Source organism: Ornithorhynchus anatinus, chromosome X1 (genome assembly GCF_004115215.2).
Source record: "Ornithorhynchus anatinus isolate Pmale09 chromosome X1, mOrnAna1.pri.v4, whole genome shotgun sequence".
Lineage (NCBI taxonomy): Eukaryota > Metazoa > Chordata > Mammalia > Monotremata > Ornithorhynchidae > Ornithorhynchus > Ornithorhynchus anatinus.
The window spans coordinates 5522482-5549574 of record NC_041749.1 but is presented as its reverse complement, the minus strand read 5'-3'; the positions used below and the strand labels follow the sequence as shown (position 1 = coordinate 5549574).

At 46.9% G+C, this 27093-nt stretch overlaps 1 long non-coding RNA gene and 1 other non-coding gene across 2 annotated transcripts; one reads left to right on the top strand and one right to left on the bottom strand.

Moving 5' to 3' along the window:
- Positions 1-607: 607 nt before the first annotated feature.
- Positions 608-19623, bottom strand: LOC114806358. The gene is made up of 3 exons (XR_003754387.2): positions 19574-19623; positions 13462-13600; positions 608-691 (listed from the first exon to the last, which is right to left on the bottom strand). It is a non-coding gene; the product is annotated as an uncharacterized LOC114806358 (long non-coding RNA).
- LOC114807009 lies at positions 6677-6814 on the top strand. The gene has a single exon (XR_003755062.1). It is a non-coding gene; the product is annotated as a small nucleolar RNA SNORA7 (small nucleolar RNA).
- Positions 19624-27093: the final 7470 nt, after the last annotated feature.

Genomic DNA, 27093 nt, shown 5'->3' with positions numbered 1-27093 from the left:
TTCACTTCCTCAGTGCCTCAATCTCCTCATCTGTAAAATGGGGATTGAGACCGTGAGCCCCATGAGGGACAGGGACCGTGTCCAACCCGATTCGCTTGTATCCACCCTAGTGGATACTACAGTGCCGGGTACAGACTAAGCGCTTAGCAAGTACCACAGTTATTGTCTAGCCCAGTATTAAATACCTAAAAGATTAATAAATAAGTCATCACATCTCTTAACGATATTCCTAAATGCACGCACCATTTTACACTTACATGGGTTGCCAGAGAAAGGGACCACATTTCATTCCTGTTTATCCTCACCCAGCAGTCACTACAGTGATCTGCACATGTTAAGTGCTTAATAAGTACTATTATTATAAATAACACATTGATTTGATTTTCCAGCAATAATCTCCTTTTGTTTAATGGCATTTGTTAAGCGCTTACTATGTTCCAGGCACTGTACTAAGCACAGAGGTAGGTGCAAGCTAATCAGGTTGGACAGAGTCCCTGTCCCACATGGGGCTCACAGTCTTCATCTCCATTTTACAGATGAAGTCGCCGAGACACAGAGGGAGTGACTTACCCAAGGGCACACGGCAGTTAAGGGCAGAGCCGGGATTCGAACACAGGTCTTCCGACTCCCAGGCCAGTGCTCTATCCATTAGCCCATGCTGCTTCAGTTTATGGCATCGGCTCACAGGGTGCTGTTGATGTAGCGGGGAGAGAGGACAGGGATCATTTTTAAAGTTCAGAGGAGCGGAGTGAATACCTATTCACTCAGTTGTATTTATTGAGTGCTTACTGGGTGCCGAGCACTGTACTAAGCCCTTGGGGGAGTACAATATAACAATGAACAGACACATTCCTGCCCATGACGAGCTCACAGTCTAGAGGGCGACAGACACCGATATAAATAAAGGACAGATATATAATAATAATAATAATAATAATAATGTTGGTATTCCTTAAGCGCTTACTATGTGCCGAGCACTGTTCTAAGCTCTGGGGTGGATACAGTGTCATCAGGTTGTCCCACGTGAGGCTCACAGTTAATCCTCATTTTACAGATGAAGTAACTGAGGCACAGAGAAGTTAAGTGACTTGGCCACAGTCACACAGCATATATACAAATATATACATTTGTACTGTGGGGATGGGAGGGAGGAGGAATGAAGGAGCAAGGAAGAGCAGCAGAGAAGGGAGTGGGAGGAGACATCAAGAGGCATCTCTGAGAAGGTTATACATGTCCATTTTACTTCCAACAATATAAAAGTCATTTACCCTAGAACGGCACTTCATTCTCAGTATAAATACATTCATGTAGCTCAATTACTCATCTATCATGGACTGCACATACAATTCCGGGTGATTTGGCTAAGAACAAGGCATCCAACCTCGCTAACCCCTAATTATAAAATTGTCTCTGGGAGAAAAGTGGTTCCGACTTAGAACATTTTGACTTAAAAATGCTGTTTTCAGAAACCGATTGTGTCAGAAGTCCTCCGAATCTGTAATAGCTCATTTCCTCTTTTCCTTCTCCCTTCTGCGTCACTCTGACTTGCTCCCTTTACTTTACCCCCGTCCCTCCAGGCCCACAGCACTTATGTACGTATCTGTAATTTATAATGTTGGTATTTGTTAAGCGCTTACTATGTGCCGAGCACTGTTCTAGCGCTGGGGTAGACATAGGGGAATCGGGTTGTCCCACGTGGGGCTCACAGTCTTAATCCCCATTTTACAGATGAGGGAACTGAGGCACAGAGAAGTTAAGTGACTCACCCACAGTCACACAGCTGACAAGTGGCAGAGCTGGGATTCGAACTCATGAGCCCTGACTCCAAAGCCCGTGCTCTTTCCACTGAGCCACAAGTTATTTTTATTGATGTCTGTCTCCCGCTCTAGACTGTGAACACATTGTGGGCAGGGAATGTGTCTTTTATACTGTTGAGTTGTACTCTCCTAAGTGCTTAGTACAGTGCCCTGCACACAGTAAGCACTCAGCAGATGAGACTGATAGACAATAGCTACTAAATTAATAATAATACAAATGTTGGTATTTGTTAAGCGCTTACTATGTGCCGAGCACTGTTCTAAGCGCTGGGGTAGATTCAGGGTAATGACGTTGTCCCACATGAGGCTCACAGTTAATCCCCATTTTACAGATGAGGTAACCGAGGCCCAGAGAAGTGAAGTGACTTGCCCAAAGTCACACAGCTGACAAGCGGCAGAGCCGGAATTCAAACTCATGACCTCTGACCCCCAAGCCCGGGCTCTTTCCACTGAGCCACGTACTGTCCAGTAGATCTCTTGACTACGAGTCCAATATCAGTTCAAATGGTGAGGCTACATAGGGTTCATCCACAAATTAAGGTTCTATTATGTTCCATCGGACTTTTTTGATTTTCTCAACACTTTGGACAAAAGAATAACACGAGCTTAGAATCAGTTTTCTACTACCCTTTTCCACCACCTCGTGGTAAACTCTAGAAGTACTGTTTCAAGGAAAAACCTGACATCGACTTAAAATAATAAAAATAAAAATACTTAATATTTGTAGAACGTTCTATTTTTTCAAAAGCACTTCCAGAACAGTTTTCTCGTTACATTTTTCCAACATCTATGTGAGCTAAGAAAAGGCAGATATTCTCACGCTGGTATCGTTAGTTTAGCATTATAATTATCATCAATATTATTCTCATTACTGTTATAATCTCTCATGCTTCATTTTGTTTCCGTTTTTTATTGGGAATTCTTCAATTTGGGAAATATAGGGCCAACACACTATGATCTGTCTGATCATTCCCCTGAAAGTATGATTCTACTTTTTTGATTAATGGCATTTATTTATAGAGCTAAGCTGTACTATGCCATCTGGAGAGTAAGATAAGTAGTTATGAACTCTGCCCTTAAGAAACTTACAATTTTCCGCCTTTTTAAAAAATATATATGCCAATTCCTTTTTCTTTTCAATATGCCTTTATGCTATTTTATCTTCTCACTCCCTTAATTCATTCATTCAATAGCATTTATTGAGCGCTTACTATGTGCAGAGCACTGTACTAAGCGTTTGGAATGGACAAATCGGCAACAGATAGAGACGGTCCCTGCCCTTTGCCGGGCGCACGTTCTAATGAGGGAGACGGACTAATCAATCAAGAAGCTGCACGGCCTAGTGAGAACAGCAAAGGCTTGGGATTCAGAGGACCTGGGTTCTAATCCCAGATCCCCCACGCATCTGCAGTGTAACCTTTTTCAAGTCACTTCACTTCTCTGTGCCTCAGTGAACTCATCTGTAAAATGGGGATTAAGACTATGAGCCCCTCTTGGGACAGGGGCTGTGTCCGCCATGATTATCTTGTAACTACCCCAGAACACAGAACAGTGCCTGGCACATAGTAAGCACTTAACAGATACCACGATTATTATTATCATTAGCATTATTATTATCAATCCTATTGAGTGAGCGCTTACTGTGTGCAGAGCACAGTACTAAGCCCTTGGGACTGTGCACCGTTTCTCTTTCTGGTTTTTCAGTGTGTTTTAATGGTATGTTTTAAGCGTTTATCCTTTCTAAGCACTGGGACAGATGCAAGTCACTTAGGTCGGCCGCAGTCCCTGTCCCTCATGGGCTCACAGTCGAAGTCGTTCTAGAGATTCTCAAATCCATCCCGGTTCTTTTTACATCTGTGCTCAGGGTTAAAGTTTTCATCCTTCAGCTAATAGGCAATTATAATACTTTGAACGAAAAAAAAAACCCCAGCAAAATGGAGTAGGCCAGAGGGATGTACATTAACGCGGTCACTTGCTCTCCCAAGAGCTCAGTACAGAGCTTTGCCCACAGTAAGAGCTAAATATGATTGAATGAATCAATTAATGCAAGGAAGCTGTATGAAAAATAGATATTTTACTTCTCCAGAGTTGACAGCTAGGAGCCATTTCAACCTTCAATGGCCTAAACCTCCCCAGAATCCCACAGTCATGGTAGAGTCAAAAATTAGCCGTTTTAGATTGTGTTTACTATATTTTTCCAACAGGACAATATATTAAGGGAGTTGGGCTATTAGAGCTGTGGGTTGTTTTCTTTAAGAATAAATATTACTATGTAGAGAATAGTGTATTCTCCCAACGCTTAGTACGGTGCTCTCCACCAGTAAGTGCTCAGTAGATACCATTGTTTGAGTGATGACTGATTGCAATTGGAGAGGTACAAGTTCAAACTAGTAGACTGCAGATGAGCTAGGTCATTTGACAAGAGTCACCCAATTCTGGCTACGACTTAAATACAGGAGAAGCTCTCCAGAGGACATCGGACCCATGCATTCAATCAAATCAAATCAAGCATATTTATTGACTGCTTATTATGTGCTTACTGTGGGCTACGAAGCACTTGGGAGAATACAATGTAACAGAGTTGGTAGACACGTTCCCTCTCCACAGAGACCTTACGGTCTAGAGGGGGAAGGAGACATTAAATGAATTCCGGATAAATACATAAGTGGTGCGGGGCTGAGGGAGGGGTGAAGAAAGGGAGCCAATCCAAGTGCAAGAGTGACCCAGAAGGGAATGGGAGGAGAGGAGGGATTAGTCGGGGAAGGCTTCTTGGAGGAGATGGACCTTGAATAAGGCTTTGAGGCAGGAGGCGGGAGTCATTGTCGGATTTGAGGAGGGAGGACGTTCCGGGCCAGAGGCGGGACAAGGGAGCGGGGTTGGCAGTGAGACAATAATAATAATAATGTTGGTATTTGTTAAGTCCTTACTATGTACAGAGCACTGTTCTAAGCTCTGGGGTAGATACAGGGTAATTAGGTTGCCCCACCTTAGGCTCACAGTCTCAATCTCCATTTTCCAGATGAGGTAACTGAGGCACAGAGAAGTTAAGTCACTTGCCCACAGTCACACGGCTGACAAGTGGAAGATGGAGGTACAGTGAGTAGGCTGGCGTTAGAGGAGCAAAGTGGCTGGGGTGGGTTGTAGTAGCAAAGCGGTGAGAAAATTTAAGCGGGGACAAGGTGACTGAGTACTTCAAAGCCGACGGAAAGGAGTTTCTGTTTGATATCAAGGTGGATGGGCAACCACTGGAGGTTCTGGAGTGATGTACACCTTGATGTACATCACCTTGATTCTATTATTTTGTTAATGAGATATACATCACCTTGATTCTATTTATTTGCTATTGTTTTAATGAGATGTGCATCCCCTTGATTCTATTTATTGCTATTGTTTTTGTCTGTCCGTCTCCCCCGCGTCAAAGGGCAGGGACTGTCTCTGTTACCGATTTGTACATTCCAAGCGCTTAGTACAGTGGTCTGCCCATAGTAAGCGCTCAAGAAATACTATTAAATGAATGAATGAGTGGGGAAACGTGGGCTTTTATGTAGAAAAATGATCCGAGCAGCAGAGTGAAGTATGGACTGGAGAGACGGGAGGCGGGGAGGTCAGTAAGGAGGCTAAATCAGTAATCAAGGTGGGGGAGGGGAAATGCTCGGATTAACACGGTAGCGGTTTGGATGGAGAGGAAAGGGGGGATTTTAGTGATGCTGTGAAGGTTGAACCGACAGGATGTGGTGACAGATTGAACGAGAGAGAGGAACGGAGGATAACGCCAAGGTTATGGGCTTGTGAAACGGGAAGGATGGTGATGCCGTCTATAGTGATGAGGAAGTCAGGGGGAGGGCAGGGTTTGGGAGGGAATGTGAGGAGTTCGGTTCGGGACGCGTTAGGTTTGAGGCAGCAGTGGATTATCCAATTAGCGATGCCCTGAAGGCTGGAAGAAATATGAGATTGCAAAGAAAAAGAGCAGGGCTGGACATTCAAAATGCAGCAATCCCTGCAGGCACGAGAGCGTGTTGGAATAATTTTAAACACAGGTTACCCAGTAATCCTCCGTGCTAGCTCCGGGAATTTTATTGGAAAGCCTAGGCTCAATTGCTGTCTATGTTCTGATGGATAGTTGAGACATCCAGATGTTTTTTTGTGTTTATAAATGATGGGTTTTACCAAACAATGGCCGGAAACATGGGTTGTCACGATGGCTCCTTCTAGGAATGCCACCACAGCTGGACTCATTTGGTTTCCAGTCGGTAAATTAGCCAGTCAGCCAACTGTAATAATAATAATTCTGGTATTTCTTAAGAGTTTACTAGGTTTCAGGCACTGTTCTAAGCACTGGGGTAGATTCAAGCTAATCAGGTTGGACACGGTTCCTGTCGAAAACGGGGCTCACAGTCTTAATCCCCATTTTACAGATAAGGGAACTGAGGCCCGGAGAAGTGAAGTGACTTGCCCGATATCACACAGCTGACAGGTGGCAGATCCAGGATTAGATCCCAGGTCCTCTGGACTCCCAGGCTCGTGCTCTAGCCACTAGGCCAAAGCTGCTTCTCAGCTAGGATTTACTGAGTGTATACGGTGTTCAAAGCACTGTACTGAGCATTTGGGAGAGTATAACAATACAACAGACACATTCCCTGCCCACAAAGAGCTTACAGTCCAGAGCGGGAGACAGCCATTAATATAAATAAATGACAGATATGTACATAAGCTCTGTAGGGCTGGGAAGGGGGGAGGAATAAAGGGAGAAAGGGTGGGGCAGAAGGGAGTGGGAGAAGAGGAAAAGAGGGCTTAGTGAAGGAAGGCCTCTTGGAGATGTTCCTTCCATAAGGCTTTAAAAGCGGAGAGAGTCACCGTCTCCCCTCTCAGGATGGCACCTGGAGAGTTTCCAGTCCTCTACCAGTCTCGGCTACAGGAGGGAGAGTCAAGCAGAGGCCCGTCCGTTCCAGTCCTAGCTTGGCCAGTGGCTAGCGAGTGGAAGACCATCTGCTCCAAGTCAAAACTCACCCGTGCTGGGCGGCAGCGACATGGGAGAGAGTCGAGGGCGGAGACACAAGATGACTACACGGGAGGTGACGGTAAACCGCTTCCGGATTTAACCAAGAAAACCCCCTGGATCCGCTACCGGAACGAATGCAGACAGAGATGGGGCCTTTTGGGAGAGATGTATCCATGAAGTCGCTATGGGTTGGAGACCACTCCACAGCATAAGACAAGAGTAATTGTCTGGTGATTAACAGGTCCCTTGGCCTGGAGCTATGTTGGCTCACTGTGGACCTTCCAACGAGGTCTAGGACTAGTACAGCTACAGAGTAGCATGGTTGTGTTTCCCCAAGATGGTGGTGTGCACCAAATTGCCTGGTAAAGTTATTATAATAATAATAATATTATTTGTTAAGTGCTTTCTATGGGACGGGCACTGTACTAAGCGCTATGGTGGATACAGGCAAATCAAGTTGGACACAGTCCCTGTCCTGTGTGGGGCTCAGAGTCTCAATTCCCATTTTACTGGTGAGGAATTGAGGCACAGAGAAGTGAAGTGACTTTTCCAAGGTCAGACAAGTGGCAGAGCCGGTGTCAGAACCCATGACCTTCTATTAAAACTGGAATTTCACTTCTTTCCTACTGCAACCCATGTGAGTTAGGGACTCTGTCCCTACCTACCCCAGGGCTTGGACAAAGAAAATGTGTAACTAATACTATGATTATTATTATTTCATTGGAATCCCAATTCGCCCTTCACTTAGAGAAATAAAACCCTCTCCTATGTAAACATCCTTCTCTGTGTCATCTATGGTCTGTATTTATAATGTCTTTAGTGAATTTTAATTCCCTCAACCTTAAATTATCATTTCATCTAGAGAACCAAGTTCTCTCGCTCATTCAACCCACGTTTCATTGCTTAAAATTGTTATGCACTTTCTGATTCCAACCATCCTGTATGGTAGTACAGTACTAGGCACACATTAAGTGCTTAATAAAAACTCATGTTACTATTACCCCTTGACACACAAAAAAAAATTCCAAATTGTGAACACTGAAAATCTTAATGAGGCTTAACTATTGAGATTACAGCAAACTACAAGGACCATTTCTGAAGGTTGATTTGGGGCAATTCCATGAAAAACTTTGGTCCTACCATGTATAGGGATGCAAGAATTGTTGGATCTTTTTGGGATGGATTATCACAAGCCAGGGCGTCCATTCTTCTAAGACGACACACGTTCAGCAGGCTTACATTCAGTCAAGGAACTTACATTTGATTCAGTATGATACGTCTCTCACGTAGTAAACGCTTAACCAATACCAGAATTAATGTCATTATTTAATGTTGTTGCAGCCTACGCCACACTGAGGAAGATTTAATCTAGATGAAGGATAATAATGATAACCAGGAGAAAAGGGAGAAGGGGAGAAGGAAGAGAAGGAGGAGGGGCGGGAAGATGGGAAAGAGAAGGTTAAATTTTACTCTGCCAAGCGCTTAGTACACTGCTCTGCACACAGTAAGTGCTTAATAAATACGATTGATTAAAGAGGAGGAAGAGGACGAAGATGAGGAGGAAGAGGTGGAGATCAATCGATCAAACATTTATTGAGTTCTCACTGCATACAAAGCACTGTACTAAGCACTTGGGAGAGTAAGGATGTGAAAGGGGAGGTAGAAGTGGTGGAGGAAGAGGAAGCCCAAACTTACTCTGTTTTTTCAAACACCGATTGGGTCTAAATGAGGTAAATCTTTCCAAAGTGTCTTCTTATAATTTGGCCCCAATTTTTTTCTCTCCTTTTCTTCCTCTTCATATTGTCTACCCGCTAAAGCACTATGGAATAATAAAATGTATGCCAGCTAAAGCACTATGGAATAATAAAATGTATGCTACACAAGTTCAAGGTCTTATTATTATTGATATAAGCATGTAGCAACACAATCCAATTTCCAAATCTCAAAGTCAATCATTTGTTTTTTGAGTTTAAGAGTATGGAGCTCAAACAATTTATCTCCCTCTTGCTACAATATTAGTTTTCCGCCCAGTCTTTTTCTACGTCATCAGAACAATCGAATTTAGAAAGTTCAAGGAAAATGATGGCTTCAGTTGTCATTTGTTTGCTTCCTGGAAGGGGTTTTCCTTCACAGAGTGGGCTCTTCCCTTTTCACTGGAGTTTTCTTTCTGAAATTCATTCATTCAGTCATTCAATCCTATTTATTGAGCGCTTTCTGTGCACAGAGCACTGTACTAAGCAATTGGGATAGTACAACACAACAGATAAAACTCCCTTATAGAATCTGTCTTAATGCATATGTTCTGGAAAATGTCTACTCACTCAGATGTGTCAGAACGCAATTTACTTTCAATTATTTATTTGGAGCCATTTAGTTGTAAATATGCTGAAATCCAACTCTTCCATTCCGGTAAGCTCCTTGTGGACAGGAAACGTATCACCTGCTTGATTTACGCTTTCCCAAGTGCTTAGTATAGTATCCACTCGATAAATGCTATTATTGCTAAAACCAGGAGTAATTAAATTGGGGGTTATAAAAGAAGGACATTGCTATATCATCATCATCATCATCATCTCTCTTATAAATCAATGTCTTACCCTGGAGGGAGAGTTTGCGTATGCCAATGAAGCTTAGCGCTACACTACTGAGAGATACTGATACTCGCGTGGCTCAGTGGAAAGAGCACGGGCTTTGGAGTCAGGGCTCATGAGTTCGAATCCCAGCTCTGCCACTTGTCGGCTGTGTGACTGTGGGCGAGTCACTTCACTTCTCTGTGCCTCAGTTCCCTCATCTGTAAAATGGGGATTAAGACTGTGAGCCCCACGTGGGACAACCCGATTCCCCTATGTCTACCCCAGCGCTTAGTACAGTGCTCGGCACATAGTAAGCGCTTAACAAATACCAACATTATTATTATTATTATACTCTCTCGTAAGGGTTGCCCATAATGAAAATCTTTAAACCGGAGAGTCAGAAAAAGTTGATTCACCTGTGCTGGGCAGCAGCAGCATGGAAAAGAATCAGAAGCGGAAGATCGGAGAAATCAAAATGTTGACCAAACAGAGGCAGAGACTTAAGTTGTTACTGTGCCGAAGAAGGTAATGGTTAACCATTTCTCTATTTTTTTAAACCAAGAAAATTCTCCGTACTGATCCTTAAAGTCGCTATGAATCGGAAACGACTGATGACATTTACAGAAGAAAGATCATCATTTTTGTTAAGGTCTTGTTCAGCACTGTTCTAGCCGCTGGGGTAGCGTCCCGGGTAACCCTGGGGTACCGACCATCTCAAGGTCAAATGCTACCTCTTGACCTCCTGAGCCAGCAGGCGGAACTCGGAGGTGAGGGTGGGACAATGCCCCAAAAACCCAAACTGCCAGATTGACAGCCCAAGCTGGGAATACAGAAGGTGCCCCTCGCCCCCGTGCCAATCAAATTAGGAATGGAGGAGGGGGGAGGGCAGAGATTGGATAAACTGAGGCCGGAAGCTGGAATGGCCTAAGGGCACAGGCGATAAATACCTGCCGCCTCTAACCTGTGCAGAGGAATGGGACTTGCAGCAGTCGGCTGCGGGTCGCCTCTGTCCAGAGCGTGAGAAGGCCGCTCTGCCTGCACCAAGTCAGGAGCCGTGGGATGGGTGAGTGTCCTCTCCTGCTGAGAACTCGTGGGGTTGGAAGCCAGATGCTTCACCATGAGTACGTAATTGTTTACAATGGATTTGATGTCTAAGTGGGGGCCTCCCCAGGGGGACGCGAACAGGGTGGGAGCTAGCCGCCTCACCAAGTGCCAGTAACCGTAAGTGGGTAATGCATAACTGGGTTGAACGCATAAGTGTATGTAACTCATTAGTGTTTAGCGCATAAGTGTATTTAACGCAAAGGTGGATTCCTCCCGGGTGGGGTGAGCACACGGTGGGAGCCAGCCGCCTCACCACGTTGTGAGTAAATCATAAGTGGGCTCGGGTGTCCGCCCACACGCGAGTAACATACCAGTGTATTCCTCCCGTTAGGGAAGCTCTAACCCCATATTCCTCCCAAAGGGGAAGCTTTAACATCATGTTTCCCCCAAAAGGGAAGGCCGATTGTCGCGTCTAAATAATTAAATTCAATCCGCCCCACGGAATAAATTCTATACAAAACTCAGGTTTTTCCATCCCCGGCCTCTCTCTCTCTCTCTCTCGCCGCGCCAATTCCGAAAGAACCTGTCCCTGGCGACGGGTGACAGGTAGATAGAAGTTAATTAGGTCAGACACAGTTCCTGTCCCACATGGGGATCACAGCCTAAGTAGGAGGGAGAAAGAGTGTTTGGAATCCCCATTTTATGGATGAGGAAACTGAGGTACAGAGAACTTAAGTGACTTGACCAAGGTTACACAGCAAGTAATTGGCAGAGCTGGTAAAAGAACTCAGGTCCTCTGACCCCCAAACCTGCGTTCTTTCCACTAGGCCATACTGCTCCTCAATTAATGATAATAATAATAATCATGGTACTTGTTACACGCTTACTATATACAAGCACTGTTCTAAGCACTGACGTAGATACAAGTTAATCAGGTTGGACATAGTCCCTATCCCACATTGGGCTCCCACTCCTAATCTTCCATTTTTCCAGATGAGGTAACCGCACATTGGACTCCCACTCTTAATCTTCCATTTTTCCAGATGAGGTAACCGAGGCACAGAGAAGTTAGGCCACTTGCCCAAGGTCACACAGCAGACAAGTGGTGGAGCTGGGATTAGAACCCATGACCTGCTGACTCCCAGGCCCGCGCTCCAGCCACTGCTCCACGCTGCTTCTCGTAGCCAATCAATACATCACCGGCTGGCTAGGCTTGTCTTTAAGAGTTTCTGAGGCCGGCTGCCTTTTCATTCATTCAGTAGTATTTATTGAGCGCTTACTATGTGCAGAGCACTGTACTAAGCGCTTGGAATGGACAAATCGGTAACAGATAGAGACGGTCCCTGCCCTTTGACGGGCTCACGGTCTAATCGGGGGAGACGGACGGACGGGAACGATGGCGATAAATAGAATCGAGGGGAAGAACATCTCAATAAAACGAAAGCAGATAGATAGAATCAGGGTGATGTACATCTCATCCTTTTCTCAACCTTCCCGTACAGTGTGCATAATTTTGTTGCCAAAGAGCTTCTATTATAATCTCTGCCATCCTCTCTTGCCTTGGTCTGCTATTCCTATCGGGCAAAGAACGGCCTCACACAATTTCTGCACATAACTGTCCCGAACTATCTCTTCTTCCATATTTGGAAAGGAATTGCTAGAGAAACATCCCGTTCAGGCTGTGCGCACAGCAGCCAGATTTTTCTGAGGCCATACCTTGCCTTCTGTGACTAGTTGAGGAAACGGTTCTTCATTCTTGCCACTAGCTTTCAGGTTCCATTTATAGTTTCCCCCCCCCAGAATCAATGCTAAACCCCGCTACCAATCTTTCCTCCATAAGGCCGTCCGGTTCCTTTCCATCTTCGTTCATAATGTTCGCCTCTTTCCCTCTGCTCCGCCTCCCTACCCCCCCCCCACCCTCTGCTCTTCACCCTTCCCCTCCCCTGAGCACTGTGCTCATTGGTATGCAGCGCGGCTCAGTGGAAAGAGCCCGGGCTTTGGAGTCGGTGGTCATGGGTTCGAATCCCAGCTCTTCCACTTGGCAGCTGTGTGACTGTGGGCAAGTCACTTCACTTCTCTGGGACTCAGTGACCTCATCTGTAAAATGGAATTCAGACTGTGAGCCCCACGTGGGACAACCTGATTCCCCCGTGTCTACACAGCGCTTAGAACAGTGCTCTGAACATAGTAAGTGCTTAACAAATACCAACATTATTATTATTTATTACCCTATTCCTTTGTTAATAAGGTGTCTATCTCCTTGATTCTATTTATCTTCATGATGTTGTCTTGTTCTGTTTTTCTTGGCTGTCTGTCTCCCCACCTTTCAGACCGTGAGCCCGCCACTGGGCAGGGACTGTCTCTGTTGCCGAATTGTACATGCCAAGTGCTCAGTACAGTGCTCTGCACATAGTAGATGCTCAATAAATACTACTGAATGAATACCATTTATTGAGCACTTACTGCGTGCTAAGTGCCAGGGTCGATAAAAGGCAGACACTGATCCTATTCCACACTGGGCTCGCCATCTGTCTTATCCCCCTTTTAAAAGTGATGAAACCTAGGCTCAGAGAGGGTATGTGACTTGCCCAAGTCACACAGTAATCCAGGGGCAGAGCCCAAACATCCCTGCCAGTAATTGGTCACTAGCGTGGCGTAGTGGATAGAGCACGGGCCGGGGAGTCAGAGGGTCCCGGGTTCTAATCCCGCCTCTGCCACTCGTCTGCTATGGGACGCTGGGCAAGTCCCTTCACTTCTCTGTGTCTCAGTTCCCTCATCCGGAAAATGGGGATTGAGACCGTGAGCCCCACGTGGGATCGGGACTGCGTCCAACCCAATTTGCTCGTATCCACCCTAACGCTTCGTACACTGCCTGGCACGCGGTAAGCGCTTAGCGAATGCTACATTTTTGTGGAGCTCCTTTTTTGTGAAAACCTTATATTTTTCCTTCATAACAACAAAAATACAGTGGTTGGCTGGAAGCTGAAAAGGTTAAGCAGAACTACTTGGTCTTTGCCAGAGTACTCACAATGTCGCTCACATTTCCTCTTCCTTTTTTCTTTTCTCTCCCCTTTTCATTTTATCCTCATATCCGCTCCATCAATCCAGAAGCCAACGAGAGCTTCCAAAGTAAGAAAGATTCCAATTCTACACACGGTGAAGGTACACTGTAATAAATAAGGTAGACCTCTGATAAAATGAGACTGACAAAAATTTGATTGAAAATAGAACATGTACAATGGCTCCTGTCACTCTCGCCCCTTCACAGTCCCCCCTTTAACATAACAATAATAATAATCATGTTGGTATTTGTTAAGCGCTTACTATGTGCAGAGCACCGTTCGAAGCGCTGGAGTAGGCACTGGAGTAGATACAGGGTAATCAGGTTGTCCCACATGAGGCTCACAGTCGTAATCCCCATCTTACAGATGAGGTCACTGAGGCACAGAGAAGTTGCCCACAGTCACACTGCTGACAAGTGGCAGAGCCGCAATTCGAACCCGTGACCTCTGACTCCCAAGCCCGGGCTCTTTCCACTGAGCCACGCTACTAACATCACCACACCAGTATCATCTCCAAACCAATTCACACAATTTTCCCTCTAGACTGGAAGCCGGTTATGGGCAGGAAACGTGCTGCTAATTCCGTTGTATCGTACTCTCCCAAGTGCTTAGTACAGTGCTGGGCACACAGTGAGCGCTCAATAGGTATGGCTGAATGAATGAGTGAATAAACAGTAAATCCTCAGTAAATATCATTAAAGCAGCAGCATGACCTAGTGGGTAGAGCACGGGCCTAGGATTCTGCAGGTCATGGGTTCTAATCCCAGCCCCAGCACTTGTCCGCTCCGTGACCTCGGACAAGTCACTTTGGTTCTCTAGGCCTCGGTTATCTCATCTGTAAAATGGGGATTAAGACTGTGAGCATCTACTGCTTACCCTGTATCTACTCCTTACCATGTATCTCCCCCGGCGCTTAGAACAGTGCTCTGCACATAGTAAGCGCTTAACAAATACCAACGTTATTTTTATCATTATTATCATCATGTGGGACAGGGACTGTATCCAAGCCAATTTTCTTGTATCCACCCCAGTGCTTAGTACAGTACCTGGTACGTAGTAAGCAGTTCACAAATACCACAATTATCACTGATTTATTGACTGATTGAGAGTCAGGAGGGGAAAGCTTGAACCAGGCTAACAACAATGTTGGTATTTATTAAGCGCTTACTATGTGCAGAGCACTGTTCTAAGCGCTGGGGCAGATACAGGGTCATCAGGTTGTCCCACGTGAGGCTCACACTTAATCCCCATTTGACAGATGAGGGAACTGAGGCACAGAGAAGTGAAGTGACTTGCCCACAGTCACACAGCTGACAAGCGGCAGAGTCGGGATAGTGACCGGATGGATGGATGGGGTTGGACAGTGCAGATTAATTTCTTAATCCACATTTCCTAAATTTCTTGAACACTTGGGAATCTAGGCAACAAATGCGTATTTCAAAGTAGGTCGTTAAAACATGTAATATTCATTAGGATTCACCTCCTAAAAGCTCATCTCCTTAAAGGTCACCTCCTCCAAGAGGCCTTCCCAGACTGAGCTCCCCCCTTCTTCCCTCTGCTCCCTCTCCCCTCCCTTCACCTCTCCGCAGCTAAACCCTCTTCTCCCCCATTCCCTCTCCTCCTCGCCCTCTCCCGTCCCACCCCCTCGGCACCGTACTCGTCCGCCCCACTGTATAGATCATCACCCTATTTATTTTGTTTAATGAGATGTACATCACCCTGATTCTATTTAGTTGCCATTGTTTTTATGAGCTGTTCTTCCCCTCGACTCCATTTATTGCCATCGTTCTCGTCTGTCCGTCTCCCAGGATTAGACCGTGAGCCCGTCAAAGGGCAGGGACTGTCTCTATCTGTTGCCGACTTGTCCATTCCAAGCGCCTAGTACAGTGCTCTGCACATAGTAAGCGCTCAATAAATACTATTGAATGAATGAATAGGATTCAAAAACAACCTCCTCGAACATGGTAACCAGATTTTTACCGTTATACTACAGTAAGCGAGACTTTTCACACCACAAGATGGTAGTGTTGTCATATATTGCAGTACCTTTGAAGCTTAAAAGGAAATTTTGTTTCTCCAAGACAGTCGTAAAGTGACATTACACAAATATAATGGATTCTAATATAGACTGATGAAATCAGCTTTAAGTTCTTTTTTTTCCGCTTTAAAGCAACATGTACACATTGAATAATCACCTGAATGGAAATCTCCTGCGAAACGGGGCTCATGTCTTGAACTGAGCAAGCAGAGAAGAGAAGCAGGGTGGCTCAGTGGAAAGAACGTGGGCTTTGGAGTCAGAGGTCATGAGTTCGAATCCCAGCTCTGCCACGTGTCAGCTGTGTGACTGTGGGCGAGTCACTTAACTTCTCTGTGCCTCAGTTCCCTCATCCGTAAAATGGGGATGAAGACTGTGAGCCCCACGTGGGACAACCTGATTCCCCCGTGTCTCCCCCAGCGCTTAGAACAGTGCTCTGCACATAGTAAGCGCTTAACAGATACCAACATTATTATTATTATTAACTGTGTAGTACCCTGAAACGTAGTATCGTACTTGGCCTGTATTAGCCAGTTAATAAACACCATTACCAACTGAGACGGCCAAATCCTGTGTGTCCCTTCAATAATTTATTTCATGCTTCCAAAGGGAAACATTTTAAAAGAACAAATCTAATGATAATGTTGGTATCTGTAAAGTGCTTACTAGGTGCCGAGCACCGTTCTAAGCACTGGGGTAGATACAGGCTCAGCAGGTTGTCCCACGTGAGGCTCACAGTTCATCCCCATTTTACAGATGAGGGAACTGAGGCACAGAGCAGTGACGTGACTTGCCCACAGTCACACAGCTGACAAGTGGCAGAGCCAGGAGTCGAACTCATGACCTCTGACTCTGAAGCCCAGCTTCCTTCCACTGAGCAAAGTTCCTCTAGACTGTAAGCTCACTGTGGTCAAGAAATGTACTTGTTTATTATCACACTATACTTTCCCAAGTGCTTAGTACAGTGCTCTGCATACAGTAAGTGCTCAATAAATGCAACTGAATGAATGACTGCAACCTGGGATACTGCTATTTGGAAAAGAAACAAAAATTACTATGACATGCTTTTCAGAGTGTGTGAAACATAATACTGAATAATGATGATGATGATGTTGGTATTTGTTAAACGCTTACTATGTGCAGAGCACTGTTCTAAGCGCTGGAGTGGACACAAGGGAATCAGGTTGTCCCACGAGGGGCTCACAGTCTTAATCCCCATTTTCCAGATGAGGTCACTGAGGCACAGAGAAGTGAAGTGACTTGCCCAAAGTCACACAGCTGACAAGTGGCAGAGCCGGGATACGAACCCATGATCTCTGACTCCAAAGCCTGTGCTCTTTCCACGGAGCCACGCTGAGTATGCACCATAATTATCAATATTCAGAATACAATTAATTTTCCATGTCTTAATCCTTTACTGGGGCTCTCACTTGGTTTTCGGATGGTAGATTATTCCACATTATTCTATAACCGTGATGTTACATAATCGCCCCCTTACAAGAAACTCACCCAGTTAAATGAATATTCTACCCAACACCAAATACCATAATAAGTAAAGAAATAAAACACCTAGTATCCCAGTCTAAATCGGGGGTGGAAAAATAGTCTCAGAACTGCCTCAGTTGGCCATTTAAGGTAAATGGCAAAAGGCTGGTTAATCATTACAATATATCGGAAAAGCTTTAGAAGGAAAGGAATGTTTTGGTGGACTGTTTCTTTCGTGGCAGTTATTCGTTTTCAATATCAGTACTTTTAAAATGTTCCTCAACGCGGCCTAAACCCATCACAGTTGAGACCATTAAAAGTTTAATGAGAAACCTACGTGTTCCTTGAGTTAATTGATTTTAATTAGCTAGGAGAATGGATTCACGCAAATCAAGTCTTCGGGCTCTGTTCAAATGTCTACTGAGGTCTTACCTAGGGTAAGGATAATTTTTAGAACTGTTACACTTTCCTCAGTGACAAGAATAACTCTACAGGAAGGTGACCGTCACGCTGAAGGTGGCTCAGTGGAAAGAGCCCGGGCTCGGCAGTCGGGGGTCATGGGTTCGAATCCAGTCCTGCCACTCGTCAGCTGTGTGACTGTGGGCGAGTCGCTTCACTTCTCTGGGCCTCAGTGACCTCGTCTGGAAAATGGGGATTCAAAAATGTGAGCCCCACGTGGACAACCTGATGATCCTGTATCTCCCCCAGCTCGTAGTGCTCTGCACACAGTAAGCGCTGAACAAATACCAACATTATTATTTAGTGCAGGTTTGGTGTGTGAAACGGCAATTTCGGGCACTCCTTAGTAATGTTTTCGGTAGTTTATGCATCCGTTTCAAGACCTTTTTGGCTAAACGATCTGCACTGTGGAAAAAGCAAGGGCTGGCTCACTTCAGAGGAGTAGGAGAAACCTTGCCTTGAAGCAACTGGTTTCGTGTTGCAGGAGGAATGTTAATTGGATAACTCGGGGGCCCTGAGTACATCTTAGACCTTAAAATAATGCCTGTGTTTGTTGTGCTAAGGCTTTTTTTTTTTTTGTCTTGGCACCGACAACTACGATGAGTATCACAAAACATACTTTTTTATTGAAGTAAGATGTTTAGAACTGGACCCTGTAGCTTTCTCATTTGATTTACACTTGGTGTGCTGAAACTGCCTCCATTTTTTGCCGACATGATACTCTGTCAAGCGCTTAGTACAGTGCTCTGCACAAAATAAGGTCTCAACAAATAATAATGTTGGTATTTGTTAAGCGCTTACTACGTGCGGAGCACTGTTCTAAGCGCTGGGGTAGATACAGGGGAATCAGGTTGTCCCACGTGAGGCTCACTGTCTTCATCCCCATTTTCCAGAGGAGGGAACTGAGGCCCAGAGAAGTGAAGGGGCTCGTCTACAGTCACACAGCTGACAAGTGGCAGAGTGGGATTCGAACCCATGACCTCTGATTTTCAAAGCCCGGGGTCTTTCCACTGGGCCACGATACCACCGATCGATGGTGGTGCCCGAATCAGACCGACAAGTTGGGTAGCTGGGTAATTTATGTTGAAAACGTCTCTACCAATTCTGTTACATTCATTCAATAGTATTTATTGAGCGCTTACTATGTGCAGACCACTGGACTAAGCGCTTGGAATGGACAATTGGGCAACAGATAGAGACAATCCCTGTTGAAGGACGGGCTCACAGTCTAAACGACAGTGAAGAGCAGTGTGGCTTAGTGGAAAGAGCCCAGGCTTGGGAATCAGAGGTCATGGGTTCTAATCCCGGCTCTGCCACCTGTCTGCTATGCGACCTGGGGCAAGCCACTTCACTTCTCTGGGCCTTATTTCCCTCATCTGTAAAAATGGGGATTGAGACTGTGAGCCCCACGTGGGACAACTTGATTAACTTGTAGGAGAAGTAGCATGGCTTAGTGTATAGAGCATGGGCCTGGGAGTCACAAGGTCATGGGTTCTAATCCCATCCCCGCCCCTTGTCAGCTGTGTGACCTTGGGCAAGTCACAACTTCTCTGTGCCCCGGTTCCCTCATCTGTAAAAGGGGGATGAAGCAGCGTGGCTCAGTGGAAAGAGCCCGGGCTTCCGAGTCAGAGGTCATGGGTTCGACTGCCTGCTCTGCCACGCGTCAGCTGTGTGACTGTGGGCGAGTCACTTCACTTCTCTGGGCCTCAGTTCCCTCATCTGGAAAATGGGGATTAACTGTGAGCCTCACGTGGGTCAACCTGATGACCCTGCATCTCCCCCAGCGCTTAGAACAGTGCTCGGCACAGAGTAAGTGCTTAACAAATACCAACACTATTATGAAGACCAGGAGCCCTACGTGGGACCACCTGATTTACCTTGTATCTACCCCGGCGCTTAAAACAGTGCTTGGCACATAGTAAGCGCTTAACACATACCAACATTTTATTTTTTATTTTTATTGAATGAATTATTATTATTATTACTCTCCCAAGTGCTTAATAAACTGCTCTCCACCCAGCAAACACTCAATAAATTTGATTAATTAAAAATAATACCCTTAACATCCCAATTCCATTTCAAAGACCCAAAGCACCTACCTGAAACTTTTTTAGGATTCTCGGCCTCACCCGTCTTTGAAAACCCTCCACCAACCCTCCGTTTAATTGGCCTTAGTAGCAACAGCCCATCAGATTCTGTCTAGCAGAACCAATCAGAAGAAGCAGCCTCCTGACAGGCAGGTGGCTCGACCAATAGGATCTTGCCTGGAAATAGCCAGTAAAACCGTGCTTCCATCTGGTGGAATATGATCAAAGAAAGTCATAATAATAATAAAGTTGGGATTTGTTAAGCGCTTACTATGTGCAGAGCACCGTTCTAAGCGCTGGGGCAGATACAGGGTCATCAGGTTGTCCCACGTGAGGCTCACCGTCTTCATCCCCATTTGACAGGTGAGGAAACTGAGGCACAGAGACGTGAAGTCACCTGCCCAAGGTCACACAGCTGACAAGTGGCAGAGCGGGGATTCGAACCCACGACCTCTGACTCCCAAGCCCGGGCCCTTTCCACTGAGCCTCGCTGCTTCTATAAGAAAGTTATCGTTTCTGGTGGTCGGTGGTACCTTAGCAAGGTGCGAATTTCTCTTAAATCCAGCAATATTAGAATTAGTACTAATAAGATAATAATAATAATAACAATACTAATAATGACAATCAAAGACTTAGCCTGAGCCCCTGGGAAATGCAAGAGGGAGAAGAGAATTTGAAGCTGCCTCTGAGGGGTTTTTCAGCGTGCACTCAGAACTCATTTTCACCGGTAAAGGTGGAATTAATCAACCAAACGAGCAATCGAAAGTATTTATTGTGTTCTCACTGTGCGCAGAACACTGTACTACACACTGGACTAAGCACTTGGGAGACTGTTGTACGACAGTTAGGAGCCGGGCTCTCTGTCCTCGAGGACCTAGAGAGTCTAGAGAGCGAAGGAGACGGTAAAGCAGCATGGCTCAGTGGAAAGAACCTGGGCTTGGGAGTCAGAGGTCGTGGGTTCCAATCCCGGCTCTGCCACTTGTCAGCTGTGTGACTGTGGGCGAGTCACTTCACTTCTCTGGGCCTCAGTTATCTGTAAAATGGGGACTAACTGTGAGCCTCCCGTGGGGCAGCCCGATTACCCCGTAACTACCCCAGGGCTTAGAACAGTGCTCTGCACAGAGTAAGCGCTTCACAAATACCAACAAAAAAAATAAATGAATAAATAAATTTCAGCTCTGCAACCCAGAGGTCGAGGGTGGGAAGGGATATTAAGTGCTTAAAGGGTCAGAGAGCTAAATACACATAGGCCCTAGAGAGAAGCAGCGTGGCTTTAGTGGAAAGAGTCTGGGTTTGGGAGTTAGAGGTCGTGGGTTCAAATCCCAACTCTGCTACTTGTCTGCTGTGTGACCTTGGGCAAGTCACTTCACTTCTCTGGGCCTCAGTTACCTCCTCTGTAAAAAAGGGATTAAAAATGTGAGCCCCGTGTGGGACAACAATCTGATGACCCTGTATCTACCCCAGCTCTTAGAACAGTGCTCGGCACATAGTATGCGCTTAACAGATACCATGGAAGCAGCGTGGCTCAGTGGAAAGGGCCCGGGCTTGGGAGTCGGAGGTCATGAGTTCGAATCCCGGCTCTGCCACTTGTCAGCTGTGTGACTGTGGGCGAGTCACTTCACTTCTCTGGGCCCTAGTTCCCTCATCTGTAAAATGGGGATGAAGACTGTGAGCCCCACGTGGGACCACCTGATGACCCTGTATCTGCCCCAGCGCTTAGAACAGTGCTCTGCACATAGTAAGCGCTTAACAAATACCAACAAATAGCAACATTATTATTATAATCATTATTATAGGCCACACTGAACAGAGAGGAAGGAGGGAAAGAACTCACACAGTTCAGAAAGAACAGTTCAGGCGGAACTCTAGACTGTAAGCCCATCAGTGGGCAGGGACCGTCTCTATCTGTTGCCGATTTGTCCATTCCAAGCGCTTAGTACAGTGCTCTGCGCATAGTAAGCGCTCGATTAATACCATTGAATGAATGAATGAACTTTAGGAGAAGCAGCGTGGCATAGTGGGTAGAACATGGTCCTGGGAGTCAGAAGGACCTGGGTTCTAATCCTGGCTCTGCCACAAGTCTGCTGTGTGACTGTGGGCAAATCACGTCACTTCTCTGTGCCTCAGTTACCTCATCTGCAAAAGGTCAATCAAGAGCGTGAGTCCCACGCTCATCGTAAGCGCTTAACAGGTACCAGAATTGTTATTATTATTTTCTAATCCAAGCAAGACCCGGAGGACGTTGTCCACCTTAATCCTAGCGGTGTCTTAGAAGAGAAGCAACGTGGCTCAGTGGAAAGAGCCCGGGTTTCGGAGTCAGGGGTCATGGGTTCGAATGGCGGCTCTGCCACTTGGCAGCTGTGGGACTGTGGGCAAGTCACGTCACTTCTCTGTGCCTCGGTTCCCTCGTCTGTAAAAGGAGGATTAAGACCGTGAGCCCCACGGGGGACCACCTGATTCCCCTGTGTCTCCCCCAGCGCTTAGAACGGTGCTCTGCACCTAGTGAGCGCTTAACAAATACCAACATGATTATTATTATCTGTAGTTTAGGGCCCCGAAGCAGATTTCAGAATAGGAACATTTTTAACTGGAAAAAATAACCTGCATTTGGGTTCTCAGTAGAACGTGCTGTACATTGTAAGCTATTCACCAGAGTTTCCCCCCAGCCGGGGAAAAAGTTAGTCAGCACCTAGAAAATTGTAGAAAGTCGGTGCCAGTGCTGATAATTGCTACAGATAAACCAACCGCCCCCTCAGAATTTCTGGGCCAACTATGCTCTTAAGTATTAACAAACAGACCCGTGCCTATTAAATGCATACCTGCTGCTTCCAACACCCCCTCACGTACATATCCTACAGGAGAAGCAGCGTGGCTCAGTGGCGAGAGCCCGGCCTTGGGAGTCCGAGGTCATGGGTTCGAATCCCGGCTCTGCCACTTGTCAGCTGGGTGACTGTGGATGAGTCACTTCGCTTCTCTGTGCCTCAGTTCCCTCATCTGTAAATTGGGGACTAACTGGGAGCCTCACGTGGGACCACCTGATGACCCTGTATCTCTCCCAGCGCCTAGAACGGTGCTCTGCACGGAGTAAGCGCTTAACAGATACCGACATTATTATATCTGCTTTGCTTCTTCCTCCTTTCTATAAATCATTTCGGTGTCTGTCTTCCCTCAGAGAGGGCAGGGATCATGTATGTTAGCTCTGTTGTATCATCTCTAGCCTCTAGCGCCGTCCTCAAGCAGCGTGACTTAGGGGCAAGAGCCCGGGCTTGGGAGTCAGAGGACGTGGGTTCTAATTCCGGCTCCGCCACTTGTCGCTGTGTGGCCTTGGACGAGCTGCTTTTTAAACTCCTCTGTGCCTCAGTTACCTCAACTGTAAACCGGGAATTAAGACTACGAGCCCCACGTGGGACAACCTGGTTACCTCGCATCAGCCTCAGCGCTTGGAACGGCGCTTGGCACATGGTACTTAACAGATACCATAATTATCATTATTACATTAGCACTCAATTAGACTGTAAGCCCGTGATTGGACTGTAAACCGGGGAATGGGCAGGGACCGTCTCTATCTGTTGCCCATTTGTCCATTCCAAGCGCTTAGTACAGTGCTCTGCACATAGTAAGTGCTCAGTAAACACCATTGAATTACCGATTGATTAGGGCAAGGCCTAGGCAGGGAGGTGTATCTTCCGATTGTTTAGTACAGCACAGACTAGAGCTCGAAAAATCCTACTTTTTTAAGTGGCCTTTGTTAAGCACTTAGCATGTTTCAGGCACTGTGCTAAGTGTTGGGGTAGATTACGTAATGATAATGATGCTGGTATTTGTCAAGCGCTTACTATGTGCCGAGCACTGTTCTAAGCGCCGGGGAAGATACAAGGTAATCAGGTCGTCCCGCGTGGGGCTCACCGTCTTCATCCCCATTTGACAGATGAGGTCACTGAGGCCCAGAGAAGTGAAGTGACTTGCCCAAAGTCACACAGCTGACAAGTGGCAGAGCCGGGATTCGAACCCATGACCCCTGACTCCCAAGCCCGGGCATTTTCCCCTGAGCCACGCCGCTTCTCCAAAATAATCAGATGGGACGCGGTCCCTGTCCCACATGGGGCTCACGGGCTTAATCCCCCTTTTACCGACGAGAGAACTGAGGGGTAGAGAAGTGAAGCGACTCACCCGAGGTCTCACGCAGCAGACAGACGGCAGAGCTAGGCTTAATAATGTTGGTATTTGTTAAGCGCTTACTACGTGCCGAGCACCGTTCTAAGCCCTGGGGTGGACACCGGGTCATCAGGTCGGTCCACGTGAGGCTCACAGTTAATCCGCATTTTACAGATGAGGGAACTGAGGCACAGGGAAGTTGTGGCTCGCCCACAGTCCCACAGCTGCCGAGTGGCCGAGCCGGGATTCGAACCCATGACCTCTGCCTCCCAAGCCCGGGCTCTTTCCACTGAGCCACGCTGCTTCTCTAGAACCCAGGCCCTCTGCGGCCCCCCTCTATCCACTGGGCCATGCCGCCTCTCCTTTCCATCCCATCTTCTCACTTCCACGCCTCACGTGGCTACGCACTGGGTAAATGCCTCCACTTGCAAATGTGGAGAAAGAAAATTTGCAAGGGCTGGAATCTTTTCACTCCCCGTCACAGCAGCTGAAGGCTCCATCTTAAAACGTTCACCTTCCAACCAGCAATCATATCTCGTTCCCCGAGCGCTAACTACGTGCCCAGCGCTGTACGGGACGCTCGGTAGGGTACGACGCGACTGAATCGGCGGGCGCGTTCCCCGCCCGTAATGAACCTATAGTCTAAAGAGGGAGACGGACGTCGAAACGGAGAAATCAGTAAAATCGGCTTTTCCAACTTAGCGCTCCGTACGCACGATCGAATGAATGGTGCTTATCGAGCTCGGTTGGTTGACATTTAATGTTGGTATTTGTTAAGCGCTCACTACGTGCAGAGCACTGTTCTAAGCGCTGGGGGGGATACAAGGTGATCAGGCTGTCCCTCATGGGGCTCACGGTCATCATCCCCATTTTACAGATGGGGTAACTGAGGCCCAGAGAAGTGAAGTGACCTGCCCACCGTCACACAGCTGACGGGTGGCAGAGCTGGGATTCGAACTCATGACCTCTGACTCCCAAGCCCGTGCTCTTTCCACTGAGCCATGCTGTGAGAAGGCCTGTCTAGTACACCAAAAAAACAGTTTATTTCAGCCCTGGAGCACTTCGATACTTTACCACTCCACCTCAGTGCACGTGTGCACATGTCTTTTTTTAAATTATGGTTTTAAGCGCTTACTATGTGCTAGGCGCTGGCCTAAGGGGGGGGGGGTAGATACGAGCTAATCGGGTCGGACCCGGTGCCTCAGTTGCCCCATCTGTAAAAGGGAGATTAAGACTGAGCACCATGTGGGATAGAATTTACGTCCAACCCGATTTGCTCGTATAATAATAATTCATTCAGTAGTATTTACTGAGCGCTTACGATGTGCACGGCACCGTACTAAGCGCTTGGAATGTACAGTGGAGGAGCCCAGGGCCATGCTCTACCCACTAAGCTTTCTCTTGGAAATTGTCCTTCGAACTGTCTTCGATAGTTTTGCTGACAATAATGACGATGGCATTTGTTAAGCGCTTCCTATGTGCAGAGCACCGTTCTAAGCGCCGGGGTGGACACAGGGTCATCGGGTTGTCCCACGTGAGGCTCGCCGTCTTCATCCCCATTTTACAGATGAGGTCACTGAGGCCCAGAGAAGTGAAGTGACTCGCCAAAAGTCACAAAGCTGATAAGTGGCTGAGCCGGGATCCGATCCCACCGGGCTTGGGTGTCAGAGGTCATGGGTTCGAATCCCGGATCTGCCATTTATCAGCCCTGTGACTGTGGGCGAGTCACTTCACTTCTCTGGGCCTCAGTGACCTCATCTGTAAAATGGGGATGAAGACGGCGAGCCTCACGTGGGACAACCCGATGACCCTGTGTCCACCCCGGCGCTTAGAACGGTGCTCTGCACATAGGAAGCGCATAACAACTACCAACATGATTGCATGATTATTACCTCTGATCCCAAGCCCGGGCTCTTTCCACTAAGCCATGCTGCTTGCGTCCACCCAGCATTTAGTACAGTGTCTGGCACGTAGTAAGAGCTTAACCAAAGAGAAGCGGCGTGGCTCAGTGGAAAGAGCCGGGCCTTCGCAGTCAGCGGTCATGGGTTCGAATGTCACATCTGCCACTTATCAGCTGTGTGACTGTGGGCAAGGCCCTTAACTTCTCTGCGCCTCAGTTCCCTCATCTGTAAAATGGGGATGAAGACTGTGAGCCCCACGGGGGGCGACCCGATTCCCCTGTGTCTTCCCCGGCGCTTAGAACAGTCCTCGGCACACAGTAAGCGCTTAACGAATACCAACGTTATTATTATTGTTATTGAATACCGTTAAAAAAAAATCGCCAAAGCAACTCTGCTATATCGTGCTCTCCCAAGTGCTTAGTACAGTGCTCCACACAAAGTAAGTGCTCAGTAATTGCGATGGATCGATTCCCCAATGTCGCCGGGGCTACTCTAGCCAGAGACTCCATCGCCCGGAAGAGACTGAGAGCTTTTTTCCAGGCTACTGTGGGTCCCTTTGTTGACTACCAGCACCATCGAGTCGAGTAGCGGTGTTGCCTAGTGGGAAGAGCAGGGGCCTGAGAGTCAGAGGCCCTGGGTTCTAATCCCGCCTCCACCGCTCCCCTGCTGGGAGACCCTGGACGAATGGCGTAACTTCCCTGTGCCTCAGTGTCCTCATCTGTAAAATGGGGACGAAATACCTGTCCTTCCTTCTACTTAGACTGTAAGCCCCATGTGGGAGACTTTGAGCCCGCTGGGGGCAGGGAGTGTAGCGTGGCTCGGTGGAAAGATCACGGGCTTGGGAGTCAGAGGTCACGGGTTCGAACCCCGGCTCTGCCACTCGTCAGCTGTGTGGCTGTGGGCGAGTCACTTCACTTCTCTGTGCCTCAATTACCTCCTCTGTAAAATGGGGATTAACTGTGAGTCTCACGTGGGACAACCCGATGACCCCGTATCTCCCCCGGCGCTTAGAACGGTGCTCTGCACACAGTAAGCGCTTACAAATACCAACATTATTATTATTGTCTCTATGTGTGGCTGAATTGTACTTTCCAAGTGCTTGGTACAGTGCTCTGCACACCGTAAGCGCTCAATAAATACGACCGAATGAACGGATGATTGTGACCGACCTGACGATCTTGTTTCTACCCTGGTGCTTAGTTTACTGCTTGGCTCGTGGCAAGCGCTTAACGAAAACCCCAATTATTATGAGGTTTAAGTTATATAAAGCATTAAATAGTATGTCTACTAACCTTACCGTATCCTATTTTGAGAAGCCGCGGGGCTCAGTGGAAAGAGCCCGGGCTTGGGAGTCAGAGGTCATGGGTTCGAATCCCCGCTCTGTCACTTGTCAGCTGGGTGACTGCGGGCAAGTCACTGTGCCTCGGCCACCTCGTCTGTAAAATGGGGATTAACTGTGAGCCTCGCATGGGACAA